At 48.9% G+C, this 17,506-nt stretch overlaps 1 protein-coding gene across 1 annotated transcript in view; it reads left to right on the forward strand.

Annotated features, from left to right (window-relative positions):
- Window positions 1–6,902: 6,902 nt before the first annotated feature.
- Window positions 6,903–17,506, forward strand: part of KLHL29 (kelch like family member 29) — a gene marked incomplete at its 3' end in the record, with an annotated part of 308,705 nt that continues 298,101 nt past the window's right edge. Inside the window, exon 1 of the mRNA XM_082851615.1 lies at window positions 6,903–7,115. The remainder of the gene's footprint in view (window positions 7,116–17,506) is intronic.

Raw genomic sequence — 17,506 nt, forward strand, 5'->3', positions numbered from 1 at the left:
TTGTATATGAACGGAATGTCTACTAAATCCGCCACACATTAAATATCAAAGGGGAAAGCTTCACTTACGGGCAGCTCATGCATCCTTTTGTAATGTAAACTAGCAAATCCTTCTGTTTTATCATTTTGAATTTTCATATATCATATTTTCTTATATCAAGATGCACCTGGACCAGATGGTGATTTTTATCACAGACTTAGGCTTTTTTTTTTTTTTTTTTTGCGATACGCGGGCCTCTCACCGCTGGGGCCCCTCCCGCCATGGAGCACCGGCTCCGGACACACAGGCCCAGCGGCCACGGCCCACGGGCCCAGCTGCTCCGCGGCACGCGGGATCCCTCCGGACCGGGGCACAAACCCGCGTCCCCTGCACCGGCAGGCAGACTCACAACCACTGCGCCACCAGGGAAGCCCTGACTTGGGCTATTTTTACGACGCTTAGTAAATATTCAGAGAGTACCCTGAGTTCAGGCCCTATTGCTTTTCTCTTCCTTGTCACCTCTGATTTCTCAGGGACAGAGCCTCCGGGGCCAATGTGTTGACAATCATGTTTCCATCGGGCATGACCTCACAAATTCCTCCTTCCAGACACACTGCACATAAAATGTACGCAGCTTCACAAATTCGAGTAGGGGTAAACATGAAGATAAAATACGGGGACACGTATTCCAAAAGACCCCAAATTGCTGAAACCATTAGATACTTCACCCTGCAAACCGAGATTTATCTCACACTCCAAGAGTGCCTGCAGCTTGACTCCCAACACCCCCATCTTTGGGGAGAATAGTGAACTTGTTCCCTGGAGGATGGGCTGCCTTTTGCTTATGAACATGACAGGCAGCCTCTAGCTTTGGGGATACGGAAATAAACAATAACTCCTGAGACAGTGTCCTGGACTTGGCCATGTTCATGAAACAGCTGATTAAGATGAGATTTGTGGCCAAAGGCTCTGCGTGGTGGTCTCTCTGCCTCCCGCTGTGTTCCCCCCAACAGCCTGTGGGGACTGTGACACTCTCTCGGGCAGCCTGAGTCCAGACAGAGAGCAGAGAGCACAAGGGTCTCTGTCCTAGAGACAGAGCAGAGCACCTGCCCTGGATGGGCATTGTTCTGCTTCTGGCCCAATCCAGGGCTTCAAAATGACCACACTAATGACATGGTCCTGGCCCCAAGTTCTACTGAAATCTCCCGGGGAGATAAAAGACATTGGCACCAGTGGATTCTGGAGTCAAACAGGGAACCAGCAGGCTGGAACCTCTTTACTCTTAAAAACAGCTTAAAAAATATGCATGCAAAGAACTATGAGGATTCAACCTTCTCTCAGAAGTCTCCTGCGTTTTCCCTTTAGTGAAAACCTGTTTCAGTGATCGAAAGACTCCTCTAACACTCAAATAAAATGTTCCTTTCAACTATCCTCTCAATCATTTGGGTCTTCTTTTTACACTCTCTAATAGAGAAACATGAGGCCCTTCTTAAACGTCGAAAAAGTAAAGTGGAATTTTGGTCACTGTGAACAATTCAACACCCAATAAATATGTATTGAGCAACTATGAAACCCATTCCTTTGACCAAAGTGTTTGAAGAATCACTTTATCAATGGGGAGAGTAGAAACTGCTCTCGTAAATCCCCCGAGCTGGTTTGCTGTCGGTTTGGGAGTCAGAACCATCCAGGAAATTTGCTAGTGGCTCTGTCTAATTAGCACTCCTGCCGCCTGCAAACAACTGGTACTAAAAAAAGCTTCTGCATTCCCACCATTGAAAATGCCAAAAAAGACACCACCAGTTTCACTCTGAATCTTAGAATCTAATAGTTCACTGATTTGGGCAAAGAAGGAAAACACATTTTCATTTTCACCCAAAGGAAATGACTATTACCAGCAAGCAGTGTTTCAGAAACTCTCACACTGGGATGGGTCCCCCAGTCCAGGAATCCTACTCCTCTACCCTCCTGGCCCCTGCCTTCCACTCTGGCGGCTCTGGGTTCCCTCTGCCCCCCAGGAAAAACCTCCTCATTCCTCAGGTCCAGTCTGACACCCACCCACCCATCCTGACCAGCCCCACTCTTACAGATCATCCCCTGCATCCCACAACACTTGGAGTCTTTTCCCCACATCTGAGCACTCAGTTATGCTTCTTGATAACAACTGTTGTTACCTTAGCCTCTGTCAAGAACAAGAACCAAGTACAGTAGTCCCACCTTATCTGCAGGGAATCTGTCCCAAGAGCCCCGGTGGATGCATGAAACCGCAGACAGTACCAAACCCTATAAGCACTGACTTTTATCCTATACCAATGGGCAGGTAGCGTACACAGCGTGGATACGCTGGACAAAGGGATGATTCACATCGCGGGCAGCATGGCATGAGATTTCATCACACTACTCAGAATGGCATGCAATTGAAAACCTATGAATTGTTTCTTTCTAGAATTTTCCATTTAATATTTTCAAACCGGGGTTGACCACAAGTAACTGAAACCACAGATAAGGGGGAGGGGGAAAATCCTGTATTGTATTTGGATGCCTCAGCCCCTTCTGGGGCACAGGCAGGGTAAAAATGAGCAGAGTGAGAAGCGCACCTTGTACCTTCCCTATACTCCTGAGAGCACCCAGCACAAGGCTGAGCGTGCGGGAGGTCCTCTGCAAATGGCTGATTGCATGATTAGCATGTGCCTTTTCCACGCATCCACAGAGCAGGGTGGCCACAGTGAAAATACAGCAGCTGTGACTTCTTACTTCCTGCTTTAATCAACACCATGGGGTTGAAATGCAGGACACACAGTAGGTGCTAAATAGATTTTTATGGATTGATTAGCCACTGGAGGGACAGTGACTTATGTAGGATTTATTCATGCTTTTGATGCCAAATGGGGGTGGTTTTAGTGGAGCAGAATGTTAGAAAAACAAAACAGCAAACACAAAACCAGACCAGCAGAGAGGCTGGCTCCTGCTCTATTTATACCCACTTCGCTCCTGGAAACAGATGTCCTCTCAGACCTGAGGGTTTCTGATGAGGCGTCCACTCTTCCAAGTGACCTGTGCATTCAGTAAACAAAGAGATGCTTTTCCCTCTTCTACATCAGCCCTCTGTGTCCTAAGACTGATTCCCAGTCCTGACTCCAGGACTGGCTGCTGATAGAGGCAAAATCAGCATCCACTGTGTCTTCTCCAAGGGAAAAGCACTGGGTTAATGACAAAAGAAACTGCATTTGTGTGTTGAGGATGGTGAAAAGAACAAAGGCTTTGGAACCAGGCGACCAGACTCAAATACCAGCTCTGCCATTTACTGGCTGTGTGATTTCAGGAGGTCACTTACCCTCTCTATGACTCAGCGCTTGGGGCTGCTAACACTAACTCCACAGGTTGCTATGACCATTGACCAGGTATTGTGGGTAGAATACCTGGTACAATGGTTGGCACATTGCAGCCACTGAGTAAATGATCGTTTTGTTGTGATTACTATTTATAAATACAAACAGGGAGGGAAGTCCGTCTCAGCCACAGTGGGCACTCCCAGACAGTAACGCTGGGGCTTCCTCTGGTGCCTCTCCAGGTGACGGCGGTAGCCTTTCCAGAACAAAGTCCTTGTCTGATGGACTGCGCAAATAATGGTCTATGCTCTGAGTGGGGAATGCATGTTCTGCAGCATTCCAGTCTACCTCCCTGGGCCTCACAAGTCCACTCCTTCACAACCCATCTGCTTGGAGCAGACACATTAGTCCTGATCTCAGAGCCCAGCTTGGGGCATCTTTGTCAGGACAGGGAGGGCTGGGTTTTGAGCTCACTCTACAGAGCTTGATCCCGTGCTTCATGGAGAAATCTTTGACCGGGGCTGAAGAAGCTCTCACGTGTAACATGGAACAAATCACATTTACCACAGAGAGAGATCCATGCTAACCATGGGGCTTATCCCAAATACCACAAAGCAGGGCAGTGAAAAACCCAGGACAGATCCCAGCTACGGGCAAGGTCTACACAGACAGATCTCTTACACAACACAGAGCAGATCCACTGTATGTCACCAAGAGCCTGGGGGAACAGGGGCAGATGACATGAACAACAGCACTTCAGGTGAAATGGAGCTCATGTCTAGACCAGAGCCGACTCTTCCTAAGTCCGAACCCAACAGTTCCTAGCTAGGCGGAGCCCCACTGCAGAGGAAGATCTCAGCTTCAGACTCTGGAAATCCTTATTTGCATTCAGGCTCTGGGGATGAAAGAAGGGTGGGGTGAGGAGGGGGTAGACTAGCCCACTGTGATTCTACTTCACACAGCTTTTCTCATTCTCCTGACAGGCTGGCACCCCCCCGGTGAGCCGTTATCAAGATCCAACCCTGAAGGCGTTGCAGCACTCTAGAACCAGCACCCCTGGCATCACCCGGCTGGATGCAGATTCAGCACAGTCTCTCTTCTCTGATAATGCCAGCAGGGAAACTGGGAGAATCCTTACAGCTTCACCTGGAGATGCAGCTGAGGAAGGATTCCTGGAGTGCGTATTTCCTGCTTTCATTTGAGGATCATTCAAAATCACGTCAGACATTATGAGTGCCTCAGATTGCCAGATTTTAACCTATCCCTTAACCCTGCAAACCTTAGCCACATTTCCATAATGTCTACACCTGTCCTATGTGCCACTGCTCCAGGATGTAGCCTGGTGGATCCCACAAGCTCACAGCTGGTGGGCCCATGCAGATCATTTCAGAGGACAGCTTCCTACAACATGAATGAACATTGACTCACCTGTGCCTTTGTTCTCTTTGCATTCAGTGCTTGAAATGTTACCTGCGTCCTTTTTTAAAACCCCAAGTAATCCTTCTTTCTCCTTTCTCCCATCTACATTACCCTTCAATCACTTTTCATATACCACGTTCAGACCGTGGCATTCAAACCACATCTCGCGTTCCTCTTCAGGTTGTTGGAGGAGCTTTTGTGCCCCCACTCCCACCTGTTCCCCCTTCAAGGCACCCTCGATCACCCTTGCTTAAAGACACACCACTTCTCCTGGCTGACCCCACCATCAACGGGGGATTCCTCGCTGCAGTGCTTTACTCTGTCCTCTCCCCACCGCCAGGCTTCACACACCAAAACTTCATTCGATTTTTTTTCTTTTTTCAGAAAATGCAGTTACTCTAATACCAATGGGTCCTTTCCCTGGTGTTCTCATTCCCTTTCACTGATGGTCCTCCTGCTACTCTCAGTAGATGATTAGTATTTATTATTTATCAGCCACCACACTGTACTCTGCTTCCCACAAGATATTAAAGAAGGCACAATCCTTGCACCGAGTTTACAGCCAAGGAGAGAAGAGGCCTGGATTCAGATATCACAGGAATAAGCTGAAAGAGATTTACCAACGAACCCTCCCCATGCCCTGGCAGATGGGGGGCGGGGCCTGGCAGAGCCCGCCCCGGGCTGGCTCCGCCCAGTTCAAGCCAGATAGCAAGCAGCTCCCTACCTTTCCACACCCACCTCCCCAGTTTCTACCCAGGCCTCGGGCCTCAGCGGCTTCGCCGGGGAAGCGGGGGGGGGGGGGGGGGGGGGGGGGCGGGGCGGGCATGGGGGGGAGGGTTGTTGAAGCCCAGAGATGGGGGATGGGGGAAAAAGATATATTTCCTCTGAAATTCAAAACCAAATGAGGGGGAGGTAGGGGAGGAGGGAGAGGGCAGGGAATAAAAGCCAGATCTAGATCTACCAAAGAAGGGAAGACTGGTGCTGAAATGAAATGTTCTGGCACAATGGAAAGCCCGCACTGGGGCTGCCACGGGCTTCCGGCCAAACCTTTCCCAACAAGGTTGAAGTTAGGGTCTGTGTAGACAGCGTGTGGAGACGGGGAAGTGGTGGAACTAAGAAAGTCAGTGTAGACAGGGTGGGAGTCAGTGTAGACATGGAAGGCTGGGGTGGCCTGAGTAGGGGCTGTCTAAACAGAGAGGTCCTGTGGATTCAAGAGGGTCAGTGTAGACAGGAAAGTCCGTGTACACCGAGGAGAGTCGAGGGTCGGCGGCCAGGATTTACAGGGCTTGCCGTGGTTCTTCAGAGATTTGGACAATTCCTGCTCCTTACCGTGGCTGGAGTGTCATAGGGAGGGCGGAAGCTGAAAGACGATTGGACTTTTCGTTCTCAAACTTTTCCGCCAGTTTCCTCAGGTGTTGAGAGAGGACGGCGAGCTCGCCTCGGTCCCGTCAGCCAACCCTGGGCGGGCGGGGCCGGGAGGCTGGGGCCCAGGAGCCGGTGCCACGCGCCGTGCATCTGCCGGGCGCGGCCGCCGAGCGGGCCGAGCCGGGAGCCACCGCAGGGGGGCGGGGGCGGCGGACGGACGGACGGACGGACACACCCGCGAGCACTCCTCCCGGGCCCGGCGCGCGGCTGCTGGGTATCCCTCGGGCCCCGGGAACAGCGCTGGGCGCCCGGCCGGGGGCGCCCCGCCTCCCCCACCCTCCGCCCCCGCCCACTCGGGCGCCCGTGATTGGCTCCGCCCGCCCCTGGCTGCACGCCGCAGCCCGCCTCCCTCGCAGCTAAAGCAGACGGTACCCGGAGCGGAGCGAGCCAGAAGGGAGCATGGTCCCCGTGCCGCGGCCGCGCCAGCCCCCGCGCAGCCGCCGTCCCCGCCGCCGCGGATCTAGCTGCAGCTCCAGCCCCGGCCCCGGCTCCGCAGGGCCCGCCCGCAGTCCCGGCGGCCGCCACGCCTGAGTGCAGCCCCCGCCCGAAGCCCGAGCCCGGAGCCCGGAGCCAACCCTAGCCCCGCGGCCGCCGCGGCTGCGGGGAGAGTGGGGGGGCGATGCTGCCGGAGCCGCCGCCGCCGCCGCCGCCGCCTCGGTGAGAGCCGCGCCGCGCCGCGCGTAGCCGCACAGGCTGACAGGCAGAAGGACTGACTTCCCTCTCTCGGGCATCCTTACTGGGCTGCCGGGAGGCGGCGGCGGAGGAGGAGGAGAAGGAAAAGGGGGAGAAGGCGGAGAGCAGGAACGCGAGGAGGTGGACCTGGATCCGTTTCTCCCGGCCAGGACCCGAGCGGCCCCAGCTACAGCTACCCGCAGGCACCGTCCCCTATCCATCAGCCCTCCTGCGCCCACTCGCGACCCCAGGCTCTCTGCGCGTCGGACCGGGGCCAGAGCCGCGCGGCTGGAGGTAAGAGCCAGGCTAGGGCAACAAGGATGCGGCGCCGGGGACCCAGGGTCCTGGAGGCTGCGTGGGGCCGGGCCGGGCTTGGGAGCGGGGCCCGAGTACCCGGAACGCTGGGCTCGGCTCCCGCGGCGGCGGCGGCGGCAGGAGCCTCCCGCGTCTGGACTCGCAAGGCTGCAGGAGCCCTTGCGCCTGCGCTGCTCCAGGGGGGAAAAAAGGCGGAGGGGGGGGAAACTTCCTGCCCCCGGGTGTGTATGCACAGGGGCTGCCCGAGGCCAATGTCGCTGTGGTAGGGGGCGCTGGAAGCGAGTGTGACCCCCCACCCCCAGCCGAGGCAGCTCTTCGGCTGGGCCCGACAGCATGCGTCCCTCTCCAAGCCACCTCCCCTGAGCGGCCCCGGGCCCGAGCCGGGCTGGGGGCCAGGAAGAGGCACCGGAGGGCTGGACGCTGGGGGCGGCCACGCGTCTGGCCTTTGGGGAGGTGCGCGCCTCTGTGCAGCGGAAAGCCAAGCTGGGGTTTCTGATCCCTCCCGTCCTCAGACCCGCATTTGGGGACCTGGTCTCTTCACTCAATCCCAAGTAACTTTCGAGGTAGAGGAGCGAGAAAACCACAGGGAGGAAGCCCATACAGACCTTGTTGTGACCCGCCTTCCCTTAACGCCTTGTGGGTGCCAGCGTCTTTGGGCGGGGGCGCGGAAAGGAGAGCGTACGGGGCTGGTGAAGCGGCTAGGATGTGTGTTGGGTGGGGAGAGGTTGTTTATGTGCGGGATAGTGTGGACGGGGAGATGTGTAATGTGGGAGTGTGGACGCGCGCCCAGACTGCCGCGGGAGGTGCCAGGTGGCAGAGGGCTCATGTCCGGGTCTCTGTGGCCTGGAGCGAGCCGAGAGCGCGAGGGTTATATGCGGTCGCGGCGCGGTTGCGGACGCTGGGCAGTGCGGGCTCTGGGCCCCGAGGGAGGGGAGAGCTCGCCCGGGGTCGGGAGAGCAGAGTCGAGAGCCCGGATAGGTCCGAGGCAGCTCCCGGGCAGGTCGGGTCTGCGTTGGCTGGGGAAGGCGGAGACGCGCTGGCTGCCTGCAGCCAACGGTGATGGGGCCAAAGCGCGAGTTTTGGATGCCTGGGTCCGCTAGCTGAGAAGCCAGTTGTCGTTCCTGAGCTCTGGAACCCAATGGTAGACACGTGATCAGTTGGTGGGTCCCCCCGGGGGTCCCTAGGGAGCCGCCGCCTTTGCCATCCCTGCCGCTCTGCAAACGCTCTCCTCTGTCTCTACGGTGCTTGCGCCGCGGCGCGCCCGGGGCGAATCGTGGGCGCAGGTATTTATGCAGCATTAGACGAGACCTCGGCGCTGGAGGGACGGGACCGCTGAGGACGCCGATCTGCTGCTGCCCGCGAAACTTCCACTTCGTCAGCTCAGGGAAAGTCAGGCTCCACTGCTGCAGGCTCCAGCCTCTCACTAGCCGAGCTATGCTGGGATTCGGACTCCTCTTGCAGTGACAGATCTGTCCTGGTTACAGCTGTATTTACCCTAATTTCAGTCGCTTTAAAGTCATCTGTCTACTCACTACAGACTACCTTTTCTTGCCATGCGGTCTTATCTCCAACTCAGCCCTGGGAGGGCAGATTTAAGGAATTATTTCGGTTTAGGATGAATGACAGCAGATTTAATTAGCCCACCTCATTCGTGATTTTTTTGAAAATTACAATGGAGAGTGCAGAGCTACTTTTTCACTTTTGGGGGGGGAGGGCATGATGAACAACTTTATTGATTGTTCATCCCGACTCTTGGCCAAAACGTCGGATAATTCACAGGTGAATACTTTAAAGGCTGGTTGGCATGCATGTATTTGAGTAGTCACATATTCTAGGCATTTATACTAGTATGGAGCTGTGTGCCACTGGTGAATACAGTCTCCGTCCGGTACATTGTTCTGAGTGCACTTGATTTATCATCCTGCTATAAATCAGGGAATTACTAGCATATGTGCCCTTAAACTCTATATGAATTTAATGGCATTTAAATTAGTTTATGGGCTGATGTATTTAACCAATTTTAATAACTTTTCTGCACAAACATCTTATAAACCGTATTTGTCCGTGATTAAGAAAAAACATTTTCTTCTGTTCAGTCTCTCCATTTCTAGCAGTTAACAGAAATTTATAGGTCTCCAACTTTCATTTGCAAGCAACAATCCAAACGAAATACCTAGAGTTGTACTGAAATAAAATATCCTATGGTAGCCATGGTAACAAATAGATTAAGGGTTACTGGTTTTCATGTGTATGTGAAGGAAGTGAGGAATCTAGGTTGTGTCTTTTTAATTATGCTTCTAATGAGTGGTGGTCATACTTCAAGTACTCAATGCGGGAGATAAACAAGACTGAGAATTCAGTTTTGTGAGAGGTTTATTGGAACAAAGACTAGTAGAGCCCAAGAGAATGACTTCTGCTAACTGCAGCTCCTCATATCCAAAAAGCAAATGATAAAACCTTTTTTGTTTTTCAAGTAGATGAGAATTGAGTTAGTCCCTTGAAGAATAGAAAATTTATTTTGTAAAAGAGAAGGAACCTTTAAATGCAGCCTGTGTTTTCTAGGAATAAACATGTTCGAAGTGTGGATGTTGGTGTGGATTGTCACAGTTGTTATCAACACCTGTCAATCTCAGTGAGGCATATCATTAGTGTATTCAGATCTTGCCTATTTCAATATTCATGCATTTCCATGGTGATCCGTTCCATTTTTGTTTACTTAGTCAACCTTATAAATCTTTGGCATCAATTTCCGTTGTACCATCTTTTTTTCTTTCATTTATCAATTGATTTGACTGCAAATCATTCCCAGTTTAAAGCATTTTCTTTTTTTTTTCTCTCTATCTGCTAGTTCCCAAAAGTTTACACTATTCCTGGTTGCACACAGATATAAAAGGGTTAAATTTTTTTAATCGACTCAAATAACACCACTGATGCTAATGTAGTTTTTTAGCATCTCATTTGATATGTGTGTGTGCATGGGGTTTTTTTGTTTGTTTTTCTTTTTTCTTCCAGCAGGCTTACCCTAAAGCTTTCTCACTTTATGGCCTGGAGATGTCAATCCAACCCAGCGGAATTGACTAAAGGTTTCCCTCTCTCCCTTCTTTCCTTCCCTCCTTCCTTCTTTCCTTCTTTCCTTCCTTCCTTCCTTCCTTCCTTTTTTCCCCTCCTACCCTGTTATGGTTCAAGGATTCTTTATGTCTTCAGCTGTATCTGGCTTAAACAGACTTCTGGACTTTGTGTGCTGGAACAAGCCTGTCCTCCTAGGATCTTTTCTCATCCAGTAGTAGCCAAAGACAGAAGGTTCTGGAGCATCTGAGGCTTTTTCTGAATACGATATACGTTTAGTCACAGCATATAGTGTCTCTAGGATCATTGTAACATTGTTAAGTTCACTGAACAGGAAGCTTTGCTTAAATGCGAGTGATGATTTTGCTCACCCGCTTTCAACTTTGCTTTCTAATGATGCAGTCCTATGCTAATCACACCCTGTATATTTTAGAAATATCAAGGCAAGCATTAGCACACTACTGACTTATTAGGATCAGGCAAAATAATTGGAGCACTTAAGTTCAAAGTCAGATGGAGAAACGGAATTATAACCAATCTTGTGATTCTGTAATCGGTCAGCTAAGTGCTTACTTGGGGGTAGGGGGAGGAATAAACACCATGAATAAGAAGTCCAGCCTTTGGTTGTGGTGGGTGAGGCTAAACCAAAGCAGAAACCATGTAGGATGACTGGAGAATAAGAGATCTCTTTGCAGGGAATTCCCTGGTGGTCCAGTGGTGAGGACTCAGTGTTCTCACTGCCAGGGCCCGGGGTTCAATCCCTGGTGGGGGAATTAAGGTCCCACAAGCAGCGTGGCAAAAAAATGAAAGAAAGAAAGAAAGAAAAGAAATCTCTTTGCAAACAGATAAATCACATGTAAACCCAAATGTTTAGAAACTGGAAGAATGTAGTTTATGCAGAAGATGGTCGTTTGTTATTACTCAGGAAATCTGGATTCATCTCCTAACATGCTAAAAAAAAAATAGTCTGAATAATTTTGGTTAAGAAGGAAAAGTGTGTCCGAATTTTTTACCTGCCTGCTGAGATCAAGATCACTCTGAAAGCAAACTCTGGTTCTTCCTACAACAGCTACCCGCTTACTTTCCTGAAGTCCTAGGTCAGAAAGGTAGTCTCTGCTTTCTTTAAGGAAATCACTTGAAAACAGGGAAATTGAAGCTGCAAAAAAAAAAAAAAAAAAAAAAAAAGATGAGGTAGGTTGATCATTGAAAATAGCAACACAATTATTTGTGAAATAAACTTTATTGTCTTGGGGGATCTCCACCTTTAGGGAGGGAAAGGGAAGATTTCTCATTTTGCCTGAGAGAGGATATCTGCATGAAATTCACATGGTTCGGACTCTTGACTCTGCAGCAGGTGGTGATGATTCAGAAACTAGAACAGGGATGGTTGAGCATTGTGAAAGTGATCTGGTTTGGGCCAAGAGGTCAGCTCCCCAAACATTTGATGGCTGTCATTGGCCCCACAGGTGTCAATTTTTTGTAATTATTTTCTAGAGTTTTGAAATTTTTAAATCATTGACTCTTTTAAGGATATATGCGTGTGTTATGTATATACATACGCATACATATATACAAATACATTATACATAAAATATGTCTATATACACACATATATACAGATATGTATTCTGCCACTTTATTTTTTTAATTGTGGTAAAAAGAAACACGTAACATAAAATGTATCATCTTTACCATTTTTAAGTGTACAGTTCAGGAGTGCTGATATTTATATTGATGTGCAATGGATATCCAGAACTTTCTCATCATGCAAAACTGAAACTCTATGCCGATTAAGCAGCAGCTGCCCATTTCCCCCTTCCCCATTCCCTGGCAACCACCATTCTACTTTCTGCTTCTATACATTTGACTACTTTAGATATCTCATGTAAGGGGAAATCTTACAGTACATGTCTATGAACATGGGTGTGCAGATATCTCTTCAAGATCCAGCTTTCAATTCTTTTCCATATATACCCAGAAGAGGGATTGCTGGATTCTCCCACTTTTTACATGGATATGTTACACTGATCCTCTGTTTAAGAGACATGGTGAAAATGTAGTCAACAGAATACAGTCAGAGGAAGAATGCAATAGATGTGACTGACATTTGTTCTTCCTTTTCTGTGGGTACATTTCCTCACAAGTCTCTCCAATCGCTTATGTTTTGCGTTTAGGGCTTGCCTGAGTTGCAGCGATATGGCACAGTGGGTAAAGGCATGGGTTTAGTGTCATAGTTGAAGTCCAGTGCCTGGTGCCTACTAGCTGTGTGACCTTGGAAAGATCCTTAATCTCAGTATGCCTCCATTTTCTTTTATGAAAATGGAAGGAATAATCGTGGTCAAGATAACTCCGGTAAAACCTGCATCACAGTGTCTGTCTGGCCTAGAGAAGTGCTCTAGAAAGGAGAACTTCGGTCAAGTAGTTGTGATAGAAAAGGCAGCAGCAAGCCCTGGAGATCTCAGAAACCATAGACACCTATCCTGTTAAATTTGATCATACAGGTTTTCATAATATGCCATGGTGTATATAAATACATTGTATTCTGTGAGTCTCATTAGCAGGACTTATTCTGAAACGAGATTTGCATCACAATTACAAAAGTTAAAAATATCCTTGAGTGATTTGATATATGAACTTTTAATTCCATTGTTAGTATCATAATTTTAGAGTTGATGTGGATTTTAGAGGTCAGCTAATCTATTATTCAATCACCAAACCTGTATCAAGCCCCAATAATATAATAATAATAGCTTCCAGTTATGGGTGACCACTATATTTTAGTGCTTTACATAGATTACCTCTAATCCTCATATCAACGCTGAGAGGTAGGGATTATCCACATTTTGCAAATGAAGATGAGGCTCAGAAACATAATCAACTGGCCCAAGGCCATGAATTGTACATCTGGGTTTGAACCCACATCCGTCAACTACCAGTCTGTCTTGTCTTTTCGGTGTGTGTATGGTGGGGCGGGTGTGAGACTCCAGACTGGGTCTCGATGCATTTGCACCACTACACGCTGCCCGCTATGCACCAGGTACCGCACTGTCTGTGCTAATTAACATTTTAAGTAAAATAATTCTACTAGAGGGAACGTGAACTTTAATAAGAATATTGACCAGGTCCAACATTCACAGTACTTTGGGATTTGCTTACCTGCTTCCATTTCCTCTGTCTCCTGGAACGCTAAGGAGAAAAACTTTCAGATGTTTGAATGGCAGCTGTTTCCACATTGAGCCAGTGTAATAACTAAATATCGAAGTAAGGAGTAGAAACAGTGTAGAGAGGATTAAGGATACATCCAGGACCGCTGAAGACTGATCTGGGTGTGTTCACTTTTCAATCCCAGTGCCTAACACAGTGCCTGGCACAAAACTTGATAGTAAAACTATTTGCCTGGATAAATTTATGCCCAGAGAAGGTGTCAGACATCAAAGACATCAAAGGCTACTTTTTGGAGTTCCTTTTCACTCAGTTAGCTGTGTAGCTGTATCTTCGTGGTTTTTCATTGTGTGGAATTTTAGATGCTATATTTGGGCATACATCTATTAAATATGCTTGTTGATGAATTCTAACTAATCTAAATGGAATCTTTTAGGATTTATGACTTGAGACTTGAAGACTAATTTTCTTGGAGCTTCTTCATTCCAGTGATAACTCGAATCTATTTGGCACTTGTGAGAGTCGACGCAAAGTCCGTCCTAGTCCGTCCTTCATATTACACTTACTCGTGAGGTGTTGTCCCCACTTAGATTTTTTAATTTGTGGCATTTCATAAAAGCATTGTTTTAATGGAAAATAAAACACCTTGCAATCATAGAGACCACCATGAAAGGGCAATAACGCTGTATTTTCCAAGTTCTGTCCTATTTGAATTCTTTGGTGCAGGGGTGGGGGCGGGTTGGTTGGTTGCTTCTGGAGATGGATGAGAGGATGCGAACAGAACCTGGGGCGGACACACAAAGATGTGTTTGCTCCCTGTTTTAACTCTTCTAACCCTCACTCAGGCAAGGAATGACTTCTCCAGTTTGAGATTCACTGGGAGAAAGGCATGGCTACAGTGCCTTTGATTGAACTTGTAACTGAGTGATCCCACAGGAAATGATGCTGGGTGAGGGTGAGGTTCCGCCCCACCACCTCCCGCTTCCTTACTCCTGGGCTTGTCTCTCCCCTCAAGGTAAAATCAGGCAGGAGGAGGCTTTCTGTTTCTTCAGGCCTCCCTGCAAAGCTCTTAGAAGCAGGGTCAGTGGTGGGGATGATGAAGCACGAACAGACAAGAGGACTCTCTGTCTTGTGAAAAGCAAAAGCTTAGGCCAAATTAGAGACCTAACAGCCGCCAGATCGTCCCTGTTTTCCTTTTGGATATTTAGCAACATTGAGCAGTAGTGGGGAAAGGTGAAATGTGCATTTAAAAAAACAAACCAAAAACTTACCTTTCTCTTTTATCTTCTTGTTTCAAATTTCCAGCTTTAAGCATTTGCTTTCGGATCAAAACTGCAGCTGAGCTTAGCCTCCTAAGGAACTTTAATGATATATTCGTCTCCTGGAGCTTCTGAACGAGTAGAGACTCAGTAACTGTTTACTGAGCAGGTACAATGGAGAGAACGGTTCCTTTCATGCAGCATCTCTTTTGTTGCTCACCTTGTGACGTGGGTGGCATTATTCCCATTTTGCAGATGAGTTCTAGAGAGACAGAGCATTTGCCTGAGGTCAGATCAACAAACACAGGTGGCTGGATGGGTTAAAGGAATGCACAGGCCTGGCCTCCAGACGACTGCCCACCTCTAAAGAAGGGAGAGAGCCAGTCTTCCCTTTCATACAGAATATAAATTGCTTATTTAAATAACAGTATATACACACTTAGCCACATTGCTCACTGATTACCACAGTTGACATAATAAGTTGAGGTCCAGCTAATTTTATTTTAAGGCTTGAAATAAACCTGAAAGTGAGACCCGTCAACATGATTTCAAATTCCTTCACACTTAAACTCACTGCCATCATCGTTTGTAAACTGAACAAAAGTTCGCTTCTGAGTTTATCTTGAAGGCTTAGGTCTAACTGACTATGTATCCTTGTGGTCAGAAGGCTTCTTAGGGTGCCCTGACTTACATGGATGAGAATCAAATATTCGAGGATTAGATGGCTTCCTGTTTACAGCGCTTAGAACAACACCAGGCATATCATAACTGCTGTCTATGTGTATGGGTGGGTTGGTCTCTGCTCCAAATCATGTGAACAAGTGGTTATTTCTGGATTCATTTTGGGAATCATGACCTCCTTGAAGGCAGGCACCAGCTTTGTCTTTTGGCCTTGGACTTTACACATGGTGGGTACTCACTGTTCAGATGCCCTGAGATGTGGCCCCGACCATGAGCTCCCAGCCAACTCAGAAGCCCATGGCATGTGGAGAGCAGGCGGAAGAAGATCAATGAGGATCTAGTCCAGCAGTTTCCTGTGAAGTTCTGAAAGACAGACCACAGGGGAAGAACCTGATCCTGAATGCTACCACAGGCATCCACGCAGTTCCACCCGGCACCTAGGTTGGACACTGCTGCTGCTGGCCAGGCTATCCAGGCCAGTAGAAAATGATGCCACTCTAGCCCTGGTCCTCATGCTGCCAGACCTCAAATCAGTTACCAGTCTGAGACAAGATAAAACGGGAGTAAGCATTTAGAAACTTCTGTTGCATTTGCCACTGCCTTGACAGCCAAGAGCATGATCCTTGGGCTTCTCTCATTGAAGGTGTGGACCAGTCTGGGGCCACGTCACACTCCCGTGTGCGTTGCCAAGAGAGCAGTATGTGGTGTGAGCTGTGGTCTAGTCGTGCATGCTAAGACCACATTTTGGTTCTTAACAGATTGGAGATACAAATAAAACCCCCAAACCTGGTCTTTCACCACAGATAGGGGTAGAGGGCAGCCTGGGAGCCTAGATGCAGTTGTCTTGCCAAAGCACGTGCAGTGATTTTCTAAAGCTCTGATCTAGAATCCCTCATCAGTGAGGCCAACCTTGCCACCTTTGGGACAACAAGCAGACTGAATTTTGGCCAGTCCGTCAGTGCTCACTGTAGCGGGGGGAGCTGCCTGATCTGTTCTGTCCAGAAAATGATGGCCATGTTGGGTGGGCTGTGAAGAGGGGTGTCTGCTCTGTGTTCATGTGCATCCCCAGTCGTTTCCCTGATGCTGAGTGAGAGCTTCAGGATCTTAGCTCAGGAACCTCATACCCACATTCGTATGAGGCCATTTTGTTGCAATTCTGCACTGTTTTGACTTCTTGAGCCATGCATAGGTTATTTCTGCCGTTGAATCAGCTTATTTGTTCGGGGTAGGCTATTTTGGCATTGAACTAGCCTGTTTGCTTGATCTGAAGAACTATAAGATGACCATACTCTGATTCTGGCTTTCCAAACCAAAAGCCAGGGCCACTGAATTTGGGAAGTGTCAGTGCCGCATTCGGAAGCCGGATTAGTGAGACACGGAGGCCGCGTGCAGCAAGTGGGGCTGATCTTGCTAGCGAAGAGCCTGCTGTAAGTGGAGTGCTGTAATCTATTCGTTTCATGCTGTTCCAACCAGCTTTAATCATCGAAACTTGAACAATATTCAAACTGTGAAAGGAACCTTTTTCTTGCTGAAACCTAGGTGTGCCAAGTAGAAGCTCGGAAGCTTCTCAATCTACTGATCTATGGCAACACATTGCAGGGGAAAAAAAAAAAAAGAGGAGTACCTGGGTTGCCTCACGCCCTGTGGGAAAACTGCCTTTTTCCACAATTAAATGGCACTAAGATCTAAAATTTCCTCCTTTGCCCCCAAGGAGAAGAATGATTTTCATGGAAACCATGCTTCATGGAAGTCACTTTTTTTCCTCTCCATGAACTCACCACCTCTCTTGTAACTGAAGGGACATTTTTTTTCACTGGCCCCAGGTCTCCAACAGGGTCTGCCCTGGCACCCCTGGGGGAGAGGTCTGACAGTGTAGAAGCCCACAGGGCTTTCTGGAGGGAGGGGATGTGTGTTGTGTGACCTGGAAGACACCAGCGACTGGGGACTGGGACGTGAGGGGAAGGTCACAGGCAGCAGTGGGGAGACTAATAGGAAAGCAGCTCGGGCTAAGGTAAAGCCACACAAACCATTATCCTGTGGCAAGGGCTCCAGCCCTGCATTTCCAGATGGGCTGTGGGGACAGCCCCTGCCTCTCCCATGCTCTCTCCCTCACACCCCCCAGTGAAAAGGGCATTCCAGAGCCACCACCCTGCTCAGGTTCCCACCTAGGAATTTAAAATTTCTCTCCCAGATTCTGCAGAA

This window comes from Leucopleurus acutus (assembly GCF_964270905.1).
Source record: "Leucopleurus acutus genome assembly, chromosome: 12".
NCBI lineage: Eukaryota > Metazoa > Chordata > Mammalia > Artiodactyla > Delphinidae > Leucopleurus > Leucopleurus acutus.